The sequence below is a fragment of the Molothrus aeneus genome, chromosome 2, assembly GCF_037042795.1.
Source record: "Molothrus aeneus isolate 106 chromosome 2, BPBGC_Maene_1.0, whole genome shotgun sequence".
Taxonomy (NCBI): Eukaryota; Metazoa; Chordata; class Aves; order Passeriformes; family Icteridae; genus Molothrus; species Molothrus aeneus.
This window is the reverse complement of record NC_089647.1, coordinates 5,830,869-5,849,284: the sequence shown is the minus strand read 5'-3', so window position 1 is coordinate 5,849,284 and position 18,416 is coordinate 5,830,869.

Here is an 18,416-nt window from a genome sequence, read left to right as displayed (position 1 = left end):
AAAACAGAAAATCCAGGTGCTGATTGCTATCTGCAAATCTCTGTTTGACCCCTATTAATTTGAGAGATCTCTTTCCCCTCCTGTCCTCCTGCAGCAAGCCCAAGGCAGGACATCATCCCGCCGGGGCGCTCGCAGGACCGCAGGCCGGCAATACCAAGCACCACCCTCTGCAGTTCGCTGCTCCTGGCCACCAGCCTGCTCCTGACTCCTGACCTGCAGGGTTTTACCGCAAGCACATGGCCAGGCTGCCTCCAGGCATTCCTCTGGCCGCCGTGTCTCCTGGCACCTGGCCTCCTCGCCTCTGGAGGACTGGCTGCTATCCACCCTCGCAGATCCTCCCCGGGAAGCATGAAGGATTGTGAAACATGTTTCCTGGTTTAGGGAGGGTGTGTTCAGCACCGTTCTGTCTGAGGTAAAACGCTCTCACATGCAGTGAAAACAAGGCCTGCTGTTAGTTTATAAAAAATGACACCCCAAAAACCCTGAACAAAACCCTCTTATGCTTAATAACACTGAGAAAACAAGTAAAATCACAAATAGAAACAAATTCTTTCAATACCAATTGATCATTTTTAAGAGAAAATCCAATATCGGTCCTTAAAGCAGAACGGACTAAAATAGAAAATGATTTATCGTTTATTATGTTAATGTGACACATTGAAGTGGGAGTACATTAGTGATCATTTTTCACCCAAGTACATGAGGCATTTGGAAGAGATTTATAAATGCACTAACACAGAGATCACTGTTTCCACAGAATGCTGAAATGCTCCACTATTCAGTTAGCACACATTTCTTATTATCAGATCCTGACAGAATTCCTATCAGATGCCTTCAGGCACGGTACGGTGGCATGATGCATCCTGTCAAAAAGCAGATCAGGACCATTATCAGGCAGATGTTTGACACGATGCATCATGTTACTCAGCCAGTGGCACACTGCCATTGCTCAAAAGGATTTTGACATGATACAGTGTGCCAATGCTGTAGCACAAAACCAGCACCTTCCAAAAATAGGGACAAATTCACCTCTGGCATAAGTCGAAGTAACTGCAGTGACTTCATTAGATTTGCATCTGCTTATGTCAACAGTGAGTTGGGCTCATAATCTCAAATTTATATAAAAGAGTGGTAGGTGGCTGCATTTTCAGGTATTTGTTATACTGTTTTCTACTCCCAGCATTCAAGCATCATGAGACAGCTGGAGTGAAACCGCCACCTTTCTCAGCTCCTTCCCCTGCACCCCACAAGAAGCAGCATCAGATTTCCATTTTTAACAGTGTAACAATACCTCAGAGTACATAGAGGGCCACTCTTTTCAGAAACTTGGGAGGTTGTGAGTTTGGGAATTTCACAAGCAACAGGAACTTACAGAAAGGGAGGAGAGAGGATCTCTGCTTACTGCCTCTGTAGAATTTCTCCACAGTAGCTGCAAGTGCTAGGTGCACAACAGCAGCAAAATAAATTTTGAGTGGCAATTAGAGTAACAGTAAAAGAATGACATGAAAAAGCAACCAGGATGAAATGTGAGATCTGATAAGATTTGGAGAGTTCTTAAAAGGCATTGTAATTTATTGTTGTTCCCTTTCATCACTCTGGAATGAAAAGCACAGCTTGCAGATGCCTAACACTGACAAAAGAAGAGGAGGGGAACCAGCTAAGGTATGACTGGTGTGAGATCTTCTTTACAGAAGAGAAACATCCCAGCTTTCTGCCTCAGTCTGTTTCTTTGGTGAGGAAAAGGACTGATTGGTTCTATTTTAAATAAAGTTCATTCATGTTTGCTGTGTGTTCTGGCTTCTTAAATCCATCAGGGTACAACTGATTCTTGGACCAGCTGAACTTCAGTGATGCTAAGAGTAACCAGAAGGAATAAAGACCAGAAAAGCCTCAGAAAGCACTCAGTAAATGCCACCACCAAACATGACTTGGTACAGCAGCTAGGTGGATTGTAACATCAAGGGAAAATGGCTTGTCTGATACACTGGAGATCTGAAGGAGGCAGGAAGAGCACAGCAACGTGGCAAAGCAATCTTCAAGCATTCATTTACTTGTCTGCTCCCAGATGAGCTTTACTGTTGGATTTAGAGGTGCTCCCATCCCTTCCACAGATCAGAAAAGTTATCTAGAGGTCTAAATAAATTCTGGAAACAGTTGCAAGCATCTCAAACTTTTTGAACAATATCAGCAAGAAGCAAGGGTCTTTCCCCCCTCTTCTCACCACTATACAGTTATTCCCGAATATTTCTTTGAGGAGACAGCTCTGTACAGTCCCCCAGAGGTTACAGCCACCAAAACAACTCCTTCACTGCTGTATCCTATGCCCCCTCCTCCTTGTTTCACCCTCTGGTGACATTCTATAAGTATTTAAATCATTGGAAACCACACCCCATCTAGCTGTGGTTGGTGTTTGCAGGAAACGCCCTTGGCTTTGCTGTTATGGCCTGCCCAACAGCCAAAAATGTAACGTGCTAGTTTGTCCTCAAGGAGACCAAATTGGAAGATACACATGGCATCCCAAGGAAATACACACTAGGCATTACTTATGCCTTATGTATAAAGGAATAGGAAGGTTAAAAACAATGTTTGTTCACAACTAGCTGGGGATTCTCTGATGAGATGGACAATGATTTTTCTTTTTTCAAGAAGTCAACTTTGATGAAACAGCTTTTTTTTTCTTTGTGGAGAACAACCAGCCTTGAAAAAAAACCAGTCTGTAAAGGAAGTTAAATTTCTGGTGAAATCTGCCATCACACAAATTTCTAAAGGTTTCACACCAAACTGCATTGTACTGGGTAGCCCAGCTGTGAAGTCTGTCTTGACCTCACGACTCAGGGGGTGCTAGGCAGGTTCCTCTAAAATTGCAGTGCCATCACCACTGGATCTACACTTACAGCAGATCCACTGCAAGCCCCAGAAGAGCAGGAGGCAACAGAGAGCTCAGAAACTCCTGGGTTGAGCTCTATCTTTGCTCATTCTCCAGGGAAGAAGCACAAGTTGTAGGCAGTTGCTTTCATTTCTGAAGGAAAGGAAGGGAAAGAGCCTGCTTCAAACACTTGAGGAGGGAGAGAAGGATGAGAGTTATCTCCATTCTGGAGGAAAAAGCTTCTCTCTGTACATCCATCCTTATATTGCTCCAATTTGAAACAATACAGAAATTGAAGGGTTGAGTGTTTGAAGCAAAGTGTTCCATTCATGCAATGCCATTTTAATTCATAGAGCACCTTGTGAATACAGGAAACATCTTCCTTATGCCTGTAGCCATACACCCTCACCACCAAGGTTTTGACCCCACTGGAATAGGAGGCAGCAGCAGTGTGACAAATACATTACCCTGAGATTTTAGGATCTCTTGATTCAAAAAGCAGCAAACCACTGGCCAAAGTTATGAACTTGAGATGCACTGTGATCTCTCCACAGAATGTGAGGATCTGGACACCTCTCTGGTCATCTCCTTCGTATTTTGTAATAAAACCAAAGTTGCAGTGCCAATTACAGCAAGTATCTTTCTTCAAACCACTAACAGCTTTCACATTTCATGCCTGTAATCTTCAGCAAATAGATCAAGGACTGTTATTCATTTTAATGCCTGAATGCATTATATTTATTCTTCTTACAGTATGTTCTGTTACCACAGAAAATGTTTGGCTCCCAAAGAAAAAGAGAGAATTGTGTCAAAAGTCTAAATTCTTCCTTAAAATGCAAACATTTTTAATGGCTTTAATGGAAGATATGCATTGGAATCCCAGGGCACAATCTGGCACTAAAATCCTCCATCTAAACTGGAATTTTTCACCATGTCTTTTTCATAATCTATTATTAAGCATATTTCCATCTCAGCAGCTGAAATCTGGGGCCCTGTTGCATCTGAGAGGGAAGTGCAGAGCAGCTGGAAAGTAACTAAAGGAGAAGCAGAAAACTGATTGAAACCCTCATATGCTAGATGATGCTGTTCTCCTCCATCCTTCTCCCCACAGGAAAAAAAAAAAAAAAGCCACATTGAGGTGATCCCAAAATTTCTAGCTGGAGCAGTAGCAGCATCTGACCCAGTGCAGGGCAGCTTCAGTGCTGTTCACAGTCACCCCAAGGGTTTCTTTGCTCCCTAACTGGCCACAGACTGAGCACAGTCTCTGTCCCTGCTTTCCTGATGGAGCTCTCAGGCTGCAGCAAAGGTGGATTTGGAGTGATTGAGGATGCAGCCCAGCAGCTCCTGGCTGCTGAAAAGCCTGGGAGAACTGGTTTTCCTGCTCTGGTGATCAGTCCAGGCACTGACTGACACCCAGCTCTGGCATCAGTCCTGCTGTCAGTGTAGCCACTCACAGAATATCCCAGCAAATCCTCCAGGCTTAGGCACAGCCCCTGTAACTGGGGAATGGTGTGTATGGACACCTTTTGGATGGATTAGCCAGAATATGACACAGAATGTCTGCCAGTTTTATGCATATGTGTCTAAATGGTTAACAGGACAGAGACACCAGTACAAACCAAGAGTAATGTGGTGAAATAATGATCCCTTTGATCTTGAACTAATTCTTAGTTTGAAAAAAACAAAACCTCACAGTCTTAGAGTCTTGCTCCCCTCTGGTCAAACAATATTTAAATGTCCGTCCTACACCCATCCCTGCTGGCACAGCTAACATCCCTGCCCCTGTCTTGCATTCCAACATGGCAATCTTCAGAACAGGGGTGATTCTGCATTCCTGCTTCACCCTCAGACCAACATCACACTCCAACAGCTTGTCACCAAATATTGAATGTCCATCTTTCCCAAGTAACTTCTCATGAAACAAGGGAATTGCAGGACTGTGTCCAGTGGAGCTGCATTCACTTTACTTTCTCCTTCCCCCTTTGCTTGACATAAGTGGTTTCAATAATATTTCAGCTAATAACACTCCTTATGGTTTATTGGGTGTGAGTAGTGACTGTAGGAACATTTGATGAACACTCTGGTTTGCAGAAACAGGGCAGTGTGAACCCTTTCTTTGGCTTACAGGACAGAAAGCATTTACTACAAGGAACACTGCCATGTTTTTAATACCACATACCATTTCCCAACTCTAAATAAATATATGTTAAATGGAAGTGAAAAGTTGTTTTGCTGCAGTTTCATAAATGCCTTTAAAAATTTAACAATTGCTTGGTGGTTTTTGGGGTGTGGTTTTTTTTACTCCATTTGCCAAGAGTGTGTATTAAAGTAATAATATAATTTCCTTCTATTATAGATTATTATAATCATCAAGACTGTGAGCATTTCCCAGTTTCTTTTCATATTGCTGTTGTGATTTTGTTATCATAGGTTTTTCATTAGCTTTTCTTTGCTCAACAAAAGAACTTGTGTGTTTGGTGAGGGAAAAGGCTAGAAAAATACTTCTAGAGTAATACCCATCTCTTAGTAAATAAAATACAGCCATCAGAAACACTTATCCAGCTCTTCTCTTTTCTCTGTGACATTGTTCCTTTCCCATCACAGTGAGAAAGCAAGGAATTAATTCCTAGGTGAAATAGCACGTGTCATAGTAAAATGTGTAAAATATTTATACATGATTGCACTAATTCTCACAATGACCGTGGTGAGCTATCACCACTTTTTCTCTTAGAGCTGGAGATACAGAAGCTGTGGGCTTAATTAGCTCAAATCATGGCCAGAACTTTTTGTCATTCAGGCATGGGCTTCAGTCATGCGACTTGTTTAGCTTCTTGTAGGGAGCAAGATTCATTGTCATGATTATTTCCCACTCTATGGGTACTTCTGTGCTTAGGATGTGATTACCTTAACAAGAAAAAAAGGAGGTCTTTAAGTGAGCAAAACTAGTATCTTGAAACTGGAAAAATGAACTTAGAAGGAAGACATTGCCCACAATGATTTGTCACTTCCCAGAAAGCCAGAGGAGGTGGGAAATGCAGGAGAATTTTGCTTGCACAAAAGCCAGAGCACACTATCAAATAGAGATAATAATCCCAAAGTCAGGGATAAGAGAGCTAAAGATTGAGCTCCATCTTCTTATTCCATAATGGAATTTTCTCACCAGTTAAACAGCTCTTGCCTCTATACACACACACATTAACATCTAGGGCAAACACTGTGCCCATCTTAAAAGTACAAAGGTGTTCTGGAGGAGATAGGTCCAATGCAACAGTACTCAGTGTTTTACTTTGTTAGTGTAAACTTTTGTAGAAGAAAAAAGAATTAATTTTTTTTTTTTAATTAAACACCTTCTAAACTCATCTTTCATATTTCAAAGTAAGACAGAGGATTATCACCTCTGGAAAGATATGTTTGAGCCAAAAAACCAAACAGGCTAAGAGCTCTGGAAAAGCCCCTGTAGCTCAGCATAAATAAAATATGTAATTCCCCAAGTGTATCAGTACCGGAGTTCACATTAATACCATCAGTTTTTGGTGAGTTTGAGGGTGCAGCAATAGAGAAATAGGAAGTGGATAAGAATAAACCCAGGCATTTGAATAGCACACTATAGTTTATTTTAGATTTATCTTTACAATTTTGGTAGAGCTTACTGAGGAGTCTCTTTGCAGCCTCAATTCCCTTAATTTAAAGAAGAACTAATTGCCTTACAAATGAGAGAAAGCCGCACCACTGGTGAATCATAGCATGGCTTGGGCTGGAAGGGACCTTGAAGATCTTCTATTCCCACCCCTCAGTCATGGGAGGGACACTCCCTCTAGGCTGCTCAAGGCCTCATCCAGCCTGGCCTTGAACACTGCCATGTCTTTTTACTGGAAGCAGCTTATTCTTTGCAGGCCTCTCCCAGAGGTACCAAGCACCAACTTTTTTTGCTTCCTATTGGCCTCTGTCCCAGCCCAAACAAGCCAGCAGTAAAGAGAAATTGCCCACTTGTTCTTGAAATTCCTGCAGAGAAGAGCCATGTGAGAAGGATACACAGGCAGCAGTGGAGGAGAATTTCCTCTCCCATGACCAGGAGCACAGCAACACCCCTTCCAACATCATTTTCCTTGGAAGGAGAATAGCAGCCTGTTTGTCTCCTCTGTCCTTACTCCTAAACCCTGGGGTCCAAGTGTGCTGCTCTAAGTCCAGGCTAGACGTGGCAAAGTCCTTTCACTCTAACTAAAGGCAGCTATTTCTTCCATCAATGGCATCTGCATATTCCCAATCAGGGAATGCTTTAATAAGCTGCTGCATCTGAGAAAGGTGGGCTGCAGGGTCCTAATTAAATAGCAACTGACATATCACTTTTCAAACTAAACATCCAGCTGGGATGCTCAGTGTGGCACACTTGGTTTGTAAACAACAGCACAGAGCACTCCACAGAGCAGCCCTGTGCACTTTCTGCCATGAAACAGTGCAGAGGCTCCCTGCGCCCTTGTAACAAATGATCTAATGATTCTCAGGAGGAGGAAACAAGGCTGATTTGTAGCTCTCTTCAAGAGGCTGAGCCAGTTAAGCAAGAGTTCTTAATTGCCTGTCCTTTATTATTTAATGCATTTAGGGCCAGATCCCAAAAAGGTATTGAGGCATCCAAGGCGGGCAGAAGTCAGCTGCAATTACAAACAGTGATACTAAAAACTTCTGCTCAGCTGCTGCTCAGCTCAGAAGGCTCTTAAACCTAAGTAGGTGTCTATTTCAATTTTAAAGTTCTCCAGGTGCCCAGCATTCAGCTCCTGCACGTGCCAAGAAACATTTCATTCCTGACAGTGCTGAGGAAGCTCGTGCCGGCCCAATGCTGAACCTCTTGAGAGCCAGGAGAAGCCCAAGAGGTTTCAGTCCCAATGAACGTTTACCTGGTGGCCAGAAGCACCTGAAAGCCTACCTGTATCTCTTGAATGGGTTATAAATATTGTCAGCCTAACTATAAGTTAAAATGTGGCCAGCAGACAGGCCTGCTCAAAGACACATCACAGTTCCAGTAGGTACACGAAGGAAAGCAAAGCAAAGCAGCAGAGAGGCAATCTCAATATTCTCAGAAATATTCAGAGCTGCAACTTATTAAGAACAAATGAGCCAGGTACCTCACCCACAGCAAGGCAAGAAACATGCTTTTAAAAACACTGCAGCTTCTCTCTTCAGACTGAACTGTGGGAACACTGATCCTTTAAATGAGTTGCACTGAAGTCAGACTAATGATTGAGTTCATCGGCTGTGGGGTTTGAAAACAGTGGGGCAGCCCCTGTAGCCTTGGCCCACGCAGGCTCCTGCCAGGAACATGGAGAGAGAGAGAGAGAGAAGGAGACAGGAATGAGAGCAGGAGCACTTTGTCCCCTCTTCTCACATATCCTATCAGTGGTTCTATACACAGATCATTTGAAAAACCTCGCTTTCCCAAAGAATGGCATTCATGCCATGCAGTTTAGAAATCACCATTTTGAAAGAAAAGTTTCTTGTTCTCTTTTGTTGAACATAATCTTATTCTCTTTGATATCTGCTTGAGAGGGATGCAGCTCGCTCTGGAGAGCCATTGGGACTGTGTTCCATCTACAACAACAGCTAATAAGATTTATTGCCATATTTCCTTGCTTTGCTGTAAATTCAGGTACTGCACTAATGGAACAATGAGAGAGACCCTTGACTTGGTAAATAAGGAGTCAGAAGGAAAAAAGGCTTATGTAAGAGCCTATAAAAACAAGATGGTTCAGAACTCAAGCAGCTGCTCTATTCTTGATTCCTTTCATTGTGCCTCAGGATGGACAGACGTCAGCCAGCCAGATCTCTTACATGCATTATGGTATGCTGTGAAGTTTGGGCATAACAGAAACAACGGCAGAGATGAAATGGTAATGTTAACTTTTCTGTTCATCTTCTGACACACTTTAAATCATTTTATGTGGCATTGCACTCCCAGGAGACTTGATTACTTTTAAAATTAATATTGTGTAAGGAAAAAAAAATGTCCCTCAGGCCTGTTGCAGTATTTATAAAGCTAATTTCTCTGTTCTCAGAATATTTAACCTTGGCAAAGATGCTCCCCTTGTTGTGAATAGCATCTATAGAGCTAAAAAATACAAAAAAACCATTCTTAGGGTCCAGGAGTTGTTTTGTTCTATGTCCCACCTGTTGTCATGGCCAGTACCTGGAGATGACTCCAGGATAATGGAAATGCTATTATACTGCTCCATACTGAAAACTGCTTGGAAGCAAAGCCTGTCTGCCATGAGGCTTCTGCCTCCTCAGAGTGAAGGGGGAGCTCCCATAGCTCCAGAACGAAGGGGACATAAATCTCTACAGAAGACAGAACTTTCTGCAGATGAAAAGGTGAAAGGCTGCACCAGACTCCTTGCAAATGTCAATAATGATTCCATCAGGTATGAGAAATTATTTTCTCAAAAACATTCACAGAGACAAGTATAGCTATATTAGTAATTCAACCAACTCTTTCCCTCCCCACCTTTACCTCTTTAAAGGGAATAAAACCATCACCATGCATGGCTGAAAGTTGCTCAGACATTGTTGTCATTTTTATATTTCTGTATACAAGGAATAGAAATGGTGTTTTATGAATACTAGTACTAATTTCAGTAATTATATTTTTTCAGTAATTATATATATTTTTAATGTGCTAAAGAGAATGAATTTGTTGCGTTCATTCATGGTTTCCTCTCAAAAAAATAAGAAAACTGAGTCCACATAATGAATTTTATATTAGTCAAACCAAGAAGTTAATTCATTGCATATAGCTAAGCACCAGCACACATCAACACATCACTTCCCAATTGTCTAACTATTTATTTGGCTTTTGAAATGTCCAAATGACACCTTGAGTAGGGTTTTACTGACTTTCTCTGTTTAAAGCACTCTTTAAACATTGTTAGAATTAAAATTTGTTGAGAGCAGTGAGCATTTTTCATAGAGAATTGCCAAGTTGGAAACCATGAAGCTTTTGGGTAAAGATTCCCATTTCAGAGAAGTTCCTTGCTGTAGCAAGAGTACAAATAATCACAAGAGGAAAATGTCTTGTCCATCAATTTTTAAGAGCAGTGAATGGCTGGGGATGCTGCTCTACTCATTCTGCAGAGCATTAGGGACAGCACACTGGGTAAGTAATTAGCCTGATGTGGGTACTTGAGGAGAAAACACACACAGCGGGACGCCAGTGCTCAGAGGCCATCAAAGCAGGACTTACAACCACACTCCAGTCACACTGTGGTTACTGCCCTTGTGTTAAACAGCTGAAGTGAGTGATCACTGTGCTGCTGGCTGGGATTCAGAAACATGGATCAGTTCAGTCAGACAGCCTCACCAGTGAGGAGAGGCTCCAGGGAGAAGAGAGGACTGCAGCACACAGGCATCAACAGTGCCACCTTTCCATGCTGACATGAGGGGAGGGTGTGAAATGCAGCAGGATTCCCATTTCTGGCAGTCCAACACTTTGCTTTGGTACTGCACTACACTTTTGGATGGTTTTGATTAGATAGTCTCAAAACAATGTGACATTTTCAAGAGGGTACTGTAATTTTTTTGCTTGTTCTGTGATCCATGGATTATGGTAGCCAACCTGATGAGGGACTTGGGATGCTCTGAATTATTCATCATAAATAAAATTGATATAGAGCTGTCTGTTAATCATGCTAATTCAAGCTTTCACCTCTCTGTTTCACAGGGCTCCTATTTTTAAATACAGCTCAGGTACACTGTGCAATTACATATGCCAGTTGTGCATCTCCTAGGCAGCAAGATCTAGTTAAGTAAAAAGTAAAAAGATTCATTTCAGTCTCTCAGGAGTCTTTTCTGGTGTGATGTCTTCTAAAACAAATGGAAAGCTTTAAACTATTATTTTTAAGATTGAGCCTATCTGAATTTTTTGTTAGAATTCTGAGGGCTTCTGAGCCTTTGGGTTCATTCTGGTTTGAGCTTTATTTGGGTTGGATCATTTGGAAAACACTGCTCTGATGTTTCCTCAGTAACTGTGAGAATAAAATTTCACTTGCATTTTAAATAAAAAGTAAGGAATATAAAAAATTAATAATCATGTGACTCAAAGAATAGATGTGCAAACCCAGCAAACATTGTGTGATTTGAAACAAGAATAAAGTTTTTTGGTGAAAGTGTTAGAAGCAAATTTTCTTTCCTTAATGTTTGAGGTTCATATTTGCCATTAGACACTCAGGCTCTTTGGTAAATATATGGGAGTGCATAGCCCTGCTTGAATTATTTCTAAAGAAATATATTTCTAAACCAAGGGTTGAGCTATAAAAGTCCCTTTTGCATAACATGCAAGATAAGCTTAGCTTTATCTGAATCTCAGTGCTACCTGATTTCAAAATCAGAAGTAAACTCACCAGTGGATTTCTCCAAGAAATCCTGGAATACCCTGAACCTCTGAAAGTGGCATTTTGCAACAGCAGCATGGAAATGCAGGCCAGGCTTGAGGTAGGAATGAATGAACATAGTAGCACATGGAAAACTGCAGGATCAGAGAGGAGATAAACTCACTTTGTGAGATCAGCCAGCAGTTTCTTACATGACTACCACTTCCACCTTCAGGATCAGGTTCTGGTTTGAACTCCCTGTTAGGGAACAACACAGAGCATCTCTGACTGGAGAAGTCTTTTTTTCTTGCAAGGTGCTAAGCAGCAGCTCAGCCCAACTCTGGCTCAGCCAGCAGGCTGGAAAAAGAACACAATGCCTGTGGGGACACTTGTTGGTTCTTGTGGGACAAACTTCATAATCCTGAGGATCATGGAACAATTCATTAGTGAACCAACGTGCATTTAGCATGGTTTTCAAGAAAAGCAAACAAGAAGCTTTAACAAAGGGGCCGGTTTTGTTTCTTGAAGAGGAAATATAAATACTGTGCACACCAATTCCTGTTTCTAGACCACAGTCATGCAACCTGCTGCTTAAATCAATAATACTCTGAAAGATAAACATGCATTAAAAAATGAATTAGCATCCAGGCTGCAAAATTTTAATAAAATTAGATCTTAAATAGATAAAGGGCAAGACTTCCAAATCCCATGAAATTAAATTGCTTTTATATTTTCTTTTTCATCCTATAGCCTACCTCAATATTTTCATTATAATTCCATCAGCAGTTTTGTATTGTTCTTCGAAGTAAATCTTTCATACCTCAGGCTAGCCATGAATACTTTTTTATCTAGAATGAAAACCCAAAACCTGGGCTATTTTAAGTGGGTTATATGACCACTGTTCCTTAAGGAAAATAGAAATACCACTCCTCATTCTGGTCCAGAGTCATACTGAATATGCCTTTCCATGCTTGGTGAGAGGAAGTTGCTCATCATGGGAGGAGAAATTCAGATGGTGACCTTAAACTCTAGAGTTCAGCAGAGCCGTGGAGTAATTGATCCTGACTCCTCAGTCTCCCAAGGCAAAACTGCATTTTTCTGGGAGCACAGAAACTACAAGAAACATAGAAAGGGGAACTACTAAACTATTCCTCTCTGAACAGCTGCAGGAAACACCTGAAAATTGTCTGATTTCAGTCTTGATAAGGCAGCCTGAATTGCAGGAGGAGGCAGAATTCAAAAATGAGTCTGTGCCTTCTTTGACATAGGTAGATAAAGTCACTTAGGTTGAAATAGATCTGAATTCCTGATGGATCCCATCAAATGTGATCATAAAAAAGTCTCTTAAATATTGAAACTATGAGTAAGTTTTATTGTACATTGCAATAATTAATTTTTTTAAGGGGACACCTCTATAACCACACTAGGTTACTGACTCAGATATCAGTAACATTCATGCAAGATTAAGAAAGCCTACTGAGGATAAGAGCAGGTGCTGAAGAAAATGTCTTATCTGATTAAAAGTGAGTGATAAGGGCATGCCAAATTGCTGGGGAGCAGTTGCCACAGGACAGTCAGTGATATGATATCAATCAGGGGTGTGGCAGAGAAATCCACAGTGATGAATTAGTGATGGAAAGCCCAGAGAAAACTCCAAGTCTCTGCTAGGCATCAATAACGTGGATTTATAAGTACAAAATGAAATGCAAACTACCCAAGTTAGCTGAATTTTATTCAATCATGCCTTCTGTCTATTTACCTACTTTTATTGTAAGCATATTCATCTATCATTTTCATATTCATTCTGTAACTAGGAGCAAGGTTTCCTTTGAATGATGATTTCATTAGGAAATGTTCTGCCCGATAGTGATGCCTCCAGAGTTATGTACTACATTAATTCTGTCACTTCTTATACCTTCTATTTTTATTTCACACAAATTATGAATAAAAACCAACCCCTACATGCTGATAAGGAGAGGATGCTATTTTCATGTATGTGGCATAATTTAGATGAAAGTTGAACCTTCAAATAATAGAGTTCTCAAAGTAGGACTGCTTACCACGCTAACTGAATGAGGCTGTAGCTTATCAGAAAATTATTACAAAATACAAGATTTACATTATTTAATGTCAGAGCCAAGTCAGTCCTCACTACCTTTAGGAGTTCTTGGAAAAGTCAACTCTTTCAAAATACCCTTTGGTGCAAGCTCTACGTGCTCCTTACCACGATCCAGTCATTCCGGCAGTTATATTAAACAGCTCTCTCCATACGAGAAAAACTATGAGAGAAAGCTTGTGATAAATCATGGAGTCACCAGAAAAATATGTAATAGCAACAAACTCAGTGTATCTGCCCCTCCCATCTGAAAGGGGATGGAAGAGGACACACTCAGTACAAGGACTATGCACTCAAAACATGCTGGAGCGTCTATGTTGCCCCAGCATGAAGAGGAACTTGCTGTCCAAAACCAAAAGTGACTTAGAGCCTACTTCTATCTCTATTCCAGCAAAGAAATTCTGCCAGTTCAGTCAGAGCAAGAATATCTGGATAATTTTCATGTAAGGACCATTTAGACCTTGCCAACAGAGCCTGTGGAATAAAATGTAGTGCACTGACCTATTTCTTCCTGCACTACAGCCTTTTGCCCACCAAGAATCCTGGGGAAAAGGCATAGTACGGGAGGAAACAGAATGGACAATTCATCACATTTCTCAATCATTTTAGGCTTTCACCAGCATCATCTGCTGTCACAAGTCTCCTCCAGAGAAGAGGGTTCTGACCACCAGGAAAAAGCACCAACCATCAGGATACCACAGTGCTGAACTAAACCCAGCTGCCCAAAAGAAACATTGCACATTCCTGCATCAAGGACACTGAAGGCAAGTCCATACAGAAAAATTATTGGTCTTATTAGGAAGAAAAATAAGCTTGCTTTTAAATTTTATTACCTATGTTATATTAGCTTCAATTTGAAGTAGGAAACAGAGATGATGGAATAAGTAAAATTTGTTGAAAACAGGTAAAGAATTTGTGGTTTTCCTAGTAGTAGCCAGGATAACTTGGGCACTCCTCACCCAGGCTCACACTTTGGGCTGTGCTAGAGACTTCTCATCTCTGCAAGTACAAAGTGATGATTTTGTTCTAAGCACACAAGATATTGAGACATTAAACACAGGGAACTGCATCACCCCCTCTGCAACTCTGCATCAGCCCTGGATAACTGACAGACTCAACTCAAATTCAGTCTCCAAATGAGTGACATTTTCAGTTCAATGGGTAGGATTTTGTTTATGACACAGTACAAGATTTTGACCCTGCAATACATGGAAGCTCTCTCATTATACTAAAAAAGTGAAGTTTTAATGGGCTACAGAGGCTCTTTCTGACTTTGTGCCATGAAATCTCCAGGGGAGGTTTCACCCTGCTGTGTTGCTTCTGTTGATGTCTGGGCATGGAGCAGGACCCAGTAACCTGTGGAGAACCCCAGTGAATGGCCTCACACCAACACACACAAACAAAGGGTTCAGAAAGCCTCTGGAGGAATTACTGCACCCTCCTCACCTGCTTAAACACTGCAGGAACAGGTCCCAGCTATTTGCTTTCCTCCTGTGCTGTTACATCAATGCTAGCTAGGGACAGCTTTTAGATTCTTCTGCTCTTCCCTCTCTGCATCCAGGCCACTGATCAAGCATGGAAAGTGAAAAGTAACCTAAGAATTCATCATTCAATGAACTTGCAGAAACAGAATTTGTATTTCTTTATATTTTTCTCATTCTCTGGAAAAATAAGGTAAGATAATAAGACAATTGCCATAAAAAAATAAATGTATAAGAAATAATTATATAATAAGTTCAAATCAGCATCTGATGTGTCTTCTCATTTTTTAGGGTATTACACTGAGTACAATATGAAAAACAAAGTCTATGAAACAGTCAGACACCTCATTAATAAGAATATTGAGTCAAGCCTTACTGACCAAGCACTGATAGGAAAAAAAACAACTATTAAAATCCTTGTACAGCACTCCAGTGCAGATGAATCAGCAATCACAGATAGTTCTCATCAGAAGATTTTTGCTGGTGGAAAAGTTGTTTAGAGGTTGGCACTAGTGTTTATTTAGTGAGGCCAAGGTCAGGTAAAGGTAAACACTGAGGTGTGAGAATGAGAGATGGAACACCTTGAGTAACTTCCATCTTTTTTATTCTAATCATGTGAGAATACTGGGATAAAGTCCTCAGCACGGGTGGGAACACATCAGCATGCTGATGGCAAATGACAGAGGGAGTCAAAGAGGAGGGAAGAAAATCCAGTGAGAAATACAAAGCAAGGCAGGTGAGACACTGGCCAGCTAAGCCCTGACTGTGCCAAACCCTTCCAGGCAGTCTGAAGGTTGGCTCTTTTAAGTCATTCTTCAGAATAAAAACAACCTGCTTAAAAAGACTGAAGGTTTTAATTCAGTCATTGCAAGACAGAAAAATGAGTAACAGTGCTGTTATACCCCCATAAAATGGTAAAAAAAATACCCTGCCCAAAACCAGTGCCATGTGGAAGAGCTCTGACCATTAGAAACACTAAATTTGCAGAGCTCCATAAGAAAATGTTAGAAATGCCAAACGTTTAAAACCAGGACAGCTGATGTGAGGTTCTTTAAACAGCTTCAATACAAGAGATGGCAGTGTCTTGACTCCCTTCAGAGCAGGAGAGAAATGGTTTCTTGTAGGATGTAGCTACTCACATCCTATGGTAGGTGGCTAAAATAGATTTGATATAATTGAACACTGCTGGGATATGAAGATACAGGTATGAATAGAAAATGCCAAACTTCTCTAAGTTTCAAAATAAACCCTCTTTCATTCAAGGTACTCAACCTTAGCACAGGTGGAAAAAAAAAGCCTCAAACTTTCATTCAATACAGCATTTCTTTAAGAACAAAAAAAAAGGCACAAAATTGATGCAGGTCTACAGATTGCTGCATTAAGTCTGCTATACACAACCCACGCACAGTAACATAAGGGTAATGTAAAAACATGCATTAGGGATGAAGATCCCTCTCTCCCCCTATGAAAGGATGAGCTGAGAGTCGATGGTGGGTGTGTACTGCTAGCAAAGCAAACACTTCACTATCTGTGGGTGAACATTTAATGCATGCTCTTTATTATAAAGCCCACTGAAAACTTGAAGCTGCTTTCCTGAAGGAGCTGTTGTGTAACTCTGACATCTGGGGTTTTCAGTTGCTGCCCTGTTTGAACTGGTTATGGAACACATTAAACCCAGAAGGCCCCACTTCAGCTGTTTACAAACCTTCCCCTCTCCTCCAGCAGCCCATCTTTTTCAGCAGGCTCCAGCTCAGTGCTGGGACTGAAGGCTCAGGCCTGGCCTTGTGAGATAAGCCACACCATGGACTGCAGAAGGAAGCAGGCCTTGTTTAAAACATCACATTTTGAAGAGTCCAGCAGAACCAGGACTGTTTTTCTCAGAAGTTTAATGCGCTGCTATAGCTTTGGATCCACCCAAACAAGCTGCTCTGACTATAAAAATGATCTTTGATTCCACATGTATGTGTAACTATGTAAGCCCACAACTTGTATAACTTGCCTGGTTACGTACACCATTCATTCTTTTGTTTGTCTTTCATTATTATAGTCAGGAACCAGGCAGCAGGTCCATGCCTATCATGCCAATAGCCCTACTAAAAAATTCAAGTGAATAAATCAAATCAAACCAAACCCTCTTTTCTGTTCACAGCTCATAAACACACTTTGAATTTGTTGCTCAAAATAGCTGTGCATTTATCTATGCAGTTCTCCACATGCACACAAGGTGCTCACAGCAACCCCATGCAAATATCAGAGCTTCAGAATTCCTGTGAAGGTAACAGGCTGCCACAAAAGAGTTTTGGGAGCTGAGACTGTAGGGATTCAAAAAGCAGCTAGATAACTTTGCAAAGGAAAACCACCACAAGTTTCTATTAAACCCAAAGACTTTGGAATCTTTGAATTCCAAATCACTGAAACCTTTGGAAAAGTGCTGTAAAAGTAGTAGCATTATAGGTGTTCCCTCTGCTTATCATCACCTTAAGCAGCAAGGTGAGTCTTGGAAAGAAGTGACTGGATGAAGCCCATGACTGGCCATGCCTTTATCTGGCCCACCTCTGCCTTTCTTGTGTGTCAGTGTCTGATGACAGAAAAGTATCACTCTGCTTTTCTTATTTTTCATGTTTTCAGCTATCTGCTACACTAAAAAGTCAAACTATTGACATATATTTATGGTAGAAAGTCCCTTTTATAAAACGTTCAAAAAACATTCTCTGTGTAACCATGGTATTTAAGCTGATTGTTTCCATTTCAGCCTTGCCATGAGAATTTGTGATAACAAAGAGTATCAATAGGCTCAAAAAGCAGCTGCACATAATGATGGGCAACAGGTCCATAAATGGATAATAAGAGGAACAGGCAGGAATGTTCCCTTGATATCCCTAAACCCAAAAGTTTTGACTCAGGGACAGCAGGAAGGGAATGAATCTCAGGATGTGAGCAGACATGTCAAAACCTATGTCAGACTTTATGCTCAAAACCCTCATGGCAGTATTAGTTGGTCCTGCTGATGAGGTCTACAATACTCCATGAAGTGTAGAGTGGGAACCCAAAGTGGATAATACAATGGATTAGCCAAGAGAAAGGAGGAATAGCACATTAAAAATTACTATATAAAACATCATTATTTTTAACAAAAATAAAAACTATGTTTAAGGAAGCAAGATTTTATATTTCTAAAAAAAAGTTAATACCTGTGAGCTGCCAAGGTATAATCATGTCATTAACTAAGACCTAACACTAGCCATACTACAGACAGGAAATTATGCAAATAATTGCATAGAAATTTATGAGCACATAGATAACACTGTGGTTTTCACAGCTATGATAGGCACTTGGACCTGAGACTTCATCTACCCTAAACAAAAGGGCTTGACTGCAGCTTAGGTAACTCTGCCCAAACTGATGTAAGTAGGTCAGGTGGTAAGAGCTGTGTAGCTGCAGTGGCATGGACCTCAGCTGGAGAGGAACCAAACCTCCCTGGCAGCCGCACTGGGTTCTGTGCAGTAGCAGCTATTTCCTTAGAGGGACCCAGCAATTAGTCAAAAGCTAATTTGGGAGAAGCTACGTGAGCAGCAGCAACATCATGAAATAGCAGCGTG